The following is an 8,605-nucleotide window of genomic DNA, read 5'->3' as shown; positions in this document are numbered from 1 at the left end:
ACAAACTCCGTTACATCTTTCTTTATACCACGCCACTACTAATACTGCTTCACATCTTGGTACATCTTTGTAACTCCTAGATGGATTGTGTATTTGCTACAATGAGCCTCATTCAAAATAACCTTTCTCAAATCTACATCATCAGGCACACAAATCCTATCCCGATAAACCACAAAACTATCATCATTGAATCCAAACTCAATAGCTTGATTTGCTTCAATTTCTTCTCTAATCTTTAAAAGACTTTCATCTTCTAGTTGTGCCATTTTCAATTCCTTCCAGAAGTCATTGCTAATCTCAGTGGAATAGGTACCAACCAATGCCTTCAATGGAGCATCCTACTATAACTCAACAAACGACTCCATCAATTGGTATTCCTTGACCATAAGACTTGCCACATGTAAAGTATTTTGGATTAAAGCATTAGCAACCATATTAGCTTTACCTGGATGGTATTTCAATTCAAAGTTATAATCCTTAAGAAGCTCCATCCATCTTCTTTGCCTCATATTCAGTTCCTTTAATTCACCAAGTATTTCAAACTCTTATGGTTGCTAAACATAATGAACACTGCACCATACAGGTAATGAAGCATAGGCTACTACTCGACTGTCCTGCATCAAGATACAACTAAGACCTTTGAAAGATGCATCTGTGTATACCTTATAAGCTAACCTTGGATTAGGGATAATCAACACTGGTACTGTGGTTAATTTCTCTTTTAGCTTTTGAAATGCCACTTCACACCAATCATCCTATATACAAGGCTGATCTTTTCGAGTTAGTTTGGTCAAAGAAGAAGCTATCTAAGAAAATACTTGGATAAATGATCGATAAAACCAAGCTAATCCTAAAAAACTATGTATCTTTGTAACTAAACTAGGACGTTCCCACTTCAACACTGTATCAATCTTATGCAGATCCATTAAAATTCCATCTACAGACACCACGTGTCCTAAAAATCTCACTTCTCTACTCACACTTACTGAGCTTGGCATACAACTTTCTGTCTTTCAAAACCTGCAATGTCATTCTCAAATGCCTGCATGTTACTCCTCATTCTCAGAATAGATCAAGATGTTGTTTATGAAGACTACTACAAACTGATCCAAGTACGACCTAAAGATTTGATTCATATAATCCATGAACACTACTGGCACATTGGTCAAACTGAATGGCATAACCAAGAATTCATAATGGCGATACCTAGTTTTAAAAGCTATCTTGGGTACATCTACTGCACTAACTCTCAACTAATGATGCCCCGACCTTAAATCAATCTTAGAAAAGATTGAGGCACTAGCTAATTGATCTAAAAGATCATCTATCCTTGGCAGAGGATACTTATTCTTTATAGTTACCTTGTTCAATTGCCAGTATTCAATGCACAGTCGCAAACTGCCATCCTTCTTTCTCACAAACAATACCAGTGATCCCCAAGGTGATATACTTAGTCTGATGAATCCCTTCTCTAACAAACCTTCAATCTGCTTCTTTAGCTTAGCTAATTTCTGATGGTAACATTCTATAAGGAGCCTTTAATATCGGGTCAGTTCTAGGAACCAATTCAATTGAGAACTCAACTTCCCTTTCAAGAGGTAATCTAGTCATTTCTTCTGAAAATACCTTTAGGAACTCACTTACTATGCCAATCTTCTCAATTCCACCATCATACACTATGCTGGCTGTAAAGAATATCATATAGGCATCACAAACATGCCGGATTAACTTCTTAGCACTTACTACCGATAGAAACTTAGGTTTCTTTGAAGATTCCACAGTTGTGCACAACACTAGTAATGAAACCACCCTTTTGGCACAATCAAGCATAGTATTATTTTTTGCTAGCCAATCCATGCCAATTATCACATCTATTCCTCTCATAGGAATGAAAATTAGATCGATCTTGGAAACTCTATTCTTAAATCAAATCTTACATTCTAACAAGCTTGACTTGTAATACTAGACAATCCAGAAGGTGTTGTCACTTTAATGAACACAGGTAATTCTTGTAAAGATAATTTCAATCTATCCACACATTCCTTAGCCACAAAAGAATGGGTGGCACCAGAATCAAACAATGCCTATACTTTGTGACCATTTAAAGAAATCATATCCCTAATCAGATTTAAAGATACTCTAGCCTCTTCTTGTGTAACCACAAATACTCAACTAGAAACCATCGATCTCTGCTTAGTCCCCTCAACTTTACCTTCTTGGCATTGCCTCACTATATGATCCGATTTACCATATTTGTAGCAAGCCCGACATCTTTCCGGATGAGATTTGCAGAATATGTTGCATTAGGGCATCCTTCCAGTACTCAAAGTCAGAGTTGGAATATTTGACAGTTGCCTTAAAGACTTTGGAGGCCTATTTCTCACACCTCCACCCCTCTACATTGACCCTCTATGCACAGGTCAAGACTAAGATTCTCAATTAAAACCTCTTCTTCTAGAAGAACAAGAACTACTCACACTGAACCCAATCCTTATTGAGATTCCACTAGTTTAACCCATAAGAGATGAAAATCTTCCTATACTATCTCGTCTCCTTTCATCATCTGCCTTTCTACGGCATCTAGTCGCTACCTTTAGCTTGTGGCACATTTCCTCATATGTTATCACATCAAGCAGTGCTATCTATTGTCAGTACTCAGGTCTCATCTTTTTAAGTAATCTCTCAGCTTTCCACCTCAAGTCATTACTATATTGGAGATATGTGGAATAAGTTGATAGGTCATTAAACTTTCTTATAAATTCTTCCTTGTCCAGATCTCCCTGCCTGAAAGCATGAAATTCCTCTTCCTTCTTAGTTCTGAATAAGACTGGAAAGTATTGATCAAAGAATATTCTCTTGAACTCATCTCAGTTCAAACAAATACCACTATTTGGTCTCATAGATTCCTACTATCTCTTAGCAACACTAACCAACTGCACCGTGGCCAAGATAACTTTTTGCTCTGAAGTATAAATCACCACCTCAAAGATGTTTCCATTCGTTTTATCCATAATTCTGCTTCACCTTCACTCATACTTCCCTCAAATGTCAGCAGATTGAACTAAACAAACATCTTCCAAGCATGATCAATAGATGGATTAGTGCCAGGAATCTCTGGTCTACTACCTGAATTTTGAGATGGTCTAGGTCTACTATGTGCTTCTTGTACTGGAATATTCTGAGCTTCAACTCTCTCTTCTTGCTCTTTATGCCTTAGGATTGTGTCATGATCCCTAACAGTTTGTCTTATGTCAACTACTATATCCCCAAGCTCTTCTAGTAGCTCATCACGTCTATCCCTTTGCAGCTGAATTGGTTAAACTTTTGGCTCCTGTTCCTCCTCTATAACCCGTCTAGATATTGTGGTTCTTGCACGAGTGCCTCTCATATTGTACTATTTTCTCCCCTCCTAAGGACAAAAAGACGAAACACAAAGGGCATCAGGGAAAAAGGTGTGTAATGAACAATATAAGTTACCATATTTCTAAATGAATGCATCAATAAGAATTGGGTCTCAAAAACTAAGAAACTGATACCAAAATATAACCTCCTCTTATATATCCACACAATATGAGGGAAGATTATGGTGGTACCCTTATCTCACATAATTCATAATAATTAATTTCATTTTAAAAAGCTTCAACCGAAGACTTGTTTTATAAAATAAATTAAATCACAATACAATCAAAGAGAAACACAGTAGAAATAAATCATGCACTCCTTAAATACATAGCAGACATAACCCACCAGCATTCCTATCTCAATTGCATGCAATTTAACTCAAAAATAAAACTGAAACTTGGTATGTGCATCACGGCATATGGCATAGAGCGACATGCTCACCTTGTATATGTTGTGAGCCGCGGCATGTGCCTTCATGAGCCACGATGCACCTGTCTATTTTTTTACTGTCATTTTGACAGCAAAAATGACGAACTTCTAGCATACCCTAACTTCTCAAACGACATCCAATCAGAGTGATTCAAGTACCTACATGATCTAATGGTCTGATTAAAATTTAGACACTCGAGTACAAAAAGTCACTTTTTCTAAAAATTTTTACGCACCTAAGAGCTCAAATCAATCCCTTACTCTTATTAGACTATACTCGGCCTTGAACTAAGTCTAAAAGGATTTAATACACCTAATTGACAATAATTTATCACAATCATGCTCAAATATCAAAATTTGACCCTTCTACGTCCAATTTTCACCATTCACAACTTGATATACTATGCCATTTCTCGGCATAACTTAGCCCACAATACAATCTTAACCCCTAAATTATTCATTTCCTCATAATTTGTCCCTTGGCTTAAGATTCACTAACACAAATAACCAATTCATCACAAACATACTCAAATCAAAGCCCTTTTGTCTCAAACAACACATACACATATAATCGGGCTTGATTTCACAAGAACACAGTTCAATACATGCATGCAGCCCGATGGCAACTCATATACACTTATATATATATATATAATCTTTTAGTTTAGTTCATTACACAACCTCAGAGTACATGGCTTCTCAACTCAAGCTAGTCTAGACTCTCTTTTCTTGGCCTGATCACTTCCCGATCCTGTAAATATTTAACCACGAGGGTGAGATAAAAATTCTAGTAACAAAATAACTCACTCCTATTGACTATCACATGTAACACTATGAAAGTAAACATAGTATACCATTAAAACCTCATTAAGTAGTATTTTCATCATATATCACATTTTATTTTTTATCTTTTCATCAATCCTAAAGAATTCTATGTTATCTCAAGATATTTCATCATATCACATAAAATACTAGCATGATCTCTACCAACCAAACCTCCAAATCACCCCAGACATGAAACCATAGGCTCATCTCAGACCAATGCACACTATCATTAGTCTTGAGCTCACCTGTAGTGGTAGAATCACTCGGCTAAAGATGTTCTAATGCACAATATAGACTATAGTTTTCTCCAATACACATAATAGGGTATCATTGACTCCAACGCGTATCACAAAGATACTAAGCAGTCTCTCATCTCTAACACAGTACCTTAATAGGCACTCAAGAGATCTTCTGCAATACTGCACCTTTTAAGGCATTAAGGAGAATTGTTTCTAACACTGTACCCTAGCAGGGTACTAAGGAAACCTTGCCATATAGTCTTTATCATCGCCTATACTCGGGTGAACTCCTACCACTCAGATCATGCTTTCTCGAACCATTTAAGGTTCCTTTTTCACAATTTAACACTTTTTTATACAATATATGATGTTGGTCATTACAAAACACATTTCCATACTTATTTCAATCAAAAACTATTTCACATACAACAATCACTCAATGCTATAAAACATGCTCCATTCGAAACCATTTTATGCATTACATAGCATACTAACATACAATTATACTAAACAGTCAAACAAAGAAAGTTATTTAGTTACCTCAACCCTTTTATCAATAGAAAGATTACCTGTGGGTTTTCACTACCACACAAGCTTATCACAAGCTTCCTTTCTCTACTCACGCGTCCAATATGCCAATCTGAGCACATTTGGCACATTTTAGTCATTTCGTCCATTTTGACCAAAAACTCATTTTTACTATCTAGGGCTATATTCATTTGTAAACTCTTTTCCATTAATCCATTCTAAGTCCATAACTACCCAATTGCTACTTTACATCTCCTCAACCAGTTTTATTTCACTCAAGATAGATTTTTGGCCTAACTTTCTGTCTCTAAAGGCCAAAATTGAGCCTCCAGGTTTAAAGCTCTACCGTTCAGCTCTAAACCAGTCACAAAGTTCTAATTTAACTTCCAAGAACCTTTTTATTACTATTGGGAAAGCATCAAAGCCCTCAAATTCTATCGATTCAATTTTCCTATAATTCATTTTTAAAGAAATTTGTGTAGAATAGAAGGTAAGAGTTATACGTAGCTTACTTAGCAAGTTATCGATCCGAATCACTTTTAACCACTCCAAAATGACTTAACCTAGCTCCTCAACCCTTCTCCTCTCTCTATCTCATGCATTTCTCAAATTCTCTCCTTTAAAATTTGTAAAAATTCACGACTTATAATGGCAAATTCTGGTCCATGCATCACGGCGCATGCGGCACAAGTCGCGGCACATGGTATAGTGAGATTCATTCTCACCACACATACTTGCTTTGATCCAAAACGTACTCCTATCACCCATATCTATCTATACAACACACAAACAAGTCAAAATACCAGTTAACCATCCGAATCTTTAATCCTACTTTAATTTCCTCTTCACCCTTGATTAACCTCTAAATTTAGGATTAAGAAATTCAGGATGTTACATGGCCTTATATGGCATTAGGGTTAGCTTTAGTTTAATTATGAGGATAAGAAACTAATTTCGATCAATATCCACACATGATTTGTCACTGAGGTTCTTGAACACATTTTATCCAAGTGAGTCTTAAGCTATTTCAAGCCTGTATCATATTATATACTTACATGATTTATTACTCTTCATTTTAAGTCTTTTCAATCATGCAATTTGTGCTTGAAGACATATTAGTTCCACGCATGATTTGTCTACTAAAATGGCTAAGTTTTATAACTAGACATTTCACTCATGTGCATTAGAGTGTTCCATAAGTGATCCATCTTCTATAATAGTTTTGGTTTTTGAATCAACCATTCCACGCATGATATAGAGTTAGTCCCATGCGTGATTCATATCATAAAATGACATTTGCATTCTGCCAACCATTTAACGCAGAAGAGTCTTAGGGTCACACATTTATTTTGTCACATAAAATGGTTTGCCACTTCATATCCTTTAAAACACGCGTGAGACATCCTAGTGTTCACACTTGTATTGTCACATTTGATTGACTAAAACTTGGCTAGATCCATTTCACACATGAATCATCTGGTTACATGTAAGAAATGTCACCAACAGCTATAAACATTATTCCAATGGTCTTTCAACTTTCAAAACTATATATGTGATACAATTGAAGTCTAGAATAAGATTTCTAATCTTTAAGTAAACTATTCATCTTTTTAGCATTCTAAAAAGCTTTCAGTTGTACATTAAAGTTTAGCATTCATTTATCATTCTTGATAAAATTTGTAAAAAAGCTCTCACAAGTTTTTAAGCTTTCAATTGTAATTCATATACTCTTCAATAGAGTTTTTCTATAAAAGTTTTATACTTTAGCTCAAATCTTGAAAAGGTGTTTTCAAGTAATTTGTAACAAATTGTTAGTTGTAGTAAGGTTTGTTGTGGAATCAAGACAAGTTACATCTTAGGAGTTACATTATGGTAGCAAGCACCTATTGAAGCTTATGAGTTTAGTTGAAAGTCTCAAGTGTGATCTTGAAGACTAGATATAGGACAAGAGTTAGACTGAACCAAGATAAATTAATTGTGTCAAATCTCTTTATTTCGTGCATCAATCTTCTTCACTTTTAATTTCTCTAGAAAATTTAAGTGTCATCCAATTCACCCATTTTGAATGCTAGCTATCCAACATTTGGTATCAGAGTTTAAACTCTTAATCAAGGACTTAATAGTCTAAAAGGATCCTATAATTGATTTTGGTGATAGTGTCCTTTCTAAAGGTATTGAAATCAATAAGCATCCAAGATTTAATAGTGAAAACTACACCTTCTGGAAGAGAAAAATGAGATTGTTCTTTGAGGCATCAGATCTTGACCTCTAGGAGATTGTTAAGGATGGTCCTTATGTTCTTGTAAAAACTATGGAAGGACAACAATTGAGAAAAGTAAGGAGTAAATTCACTGAAAAGGAAGAGAAACTGGTGCTACTGAACTCCAAGGCAAAACTAATCATAGCAAGTGCCTTAAGTCAACAAGAATATTTCCATGTCGGCAATCCTAAGACAACAAAAGAAATATTGGATGCTCTTAAGATAGCACATGAAGCATAGAAAGGGTTAAAGAAAACAAAATGAGTACAATGACTTAAGAGTTTGAGCCTTTCAAGATGAAGCCTGCAAAAAGCATCAAGTAAATGCAAGTAAGATATACTCGCATCAAGGAAAGACTTGCACACAAAAGGAGAAAGTGAGAAAAATCATGAGAGGACTCCTTATTGAATGGCAGCCAAAAATCACTACCTTTAAGGAAGTAAAAGGTGATTCTATGAGATTAATAGCAGTATTATTTGGAAGCATTGCTGAACATGAAGGAAGATTATCAATGTTAAAGGAGGATGTTGAGAAAAGAAAAAAGAAATCATAAGCATTGAAAGCATCATAAGAAAATTTTGATTTTGAAACCAGTGAAGATGAAGACTCTAATGAAGAAATAGCTATGTTTGTTAAGAAATTTGGCAAATTCTTAAAAAAGAAGAAGTTCAATGAGAAATTCTTAAAGAAGAAAGACAAAGAGATTATCTGCTTCAAGTGCAAGAAGCTAGGACACATCAAGGCTGATTGTCCCCTAAAGCAAGAGAGCAAGAGCTACAAATATGACAAGAAGAAGTTTAAAGTATATCTCTTTTCAATATGGGGAGATAATGATAAAGAATCTACTGAAGAAGAAGCAAATCTCTATCTAGTGGCAAAGAGCGACACTGACAAGGTGAATGACTCTAACTCAGATTCTAAA

This window comes from Prosopis cineraria, unplaced genomic scaffold (assembly GCF_029017545.1).
Source record: "Prosopis cineraria cultivar Desert tree isolate PC_DT_omini unplaced genomic scaffold, ASM2901754v1 PC7, whole genome shotgun sequence".
Lineage (NCBI taxonomy): Eukaryota > Viridiplantae > Streptophyta > Magnoliopsida > Fabales > Fabaceae > Prosopis > Prosopis cineraria.
This window is presented reverse-complemented; position numbering follows the sequence as displayed.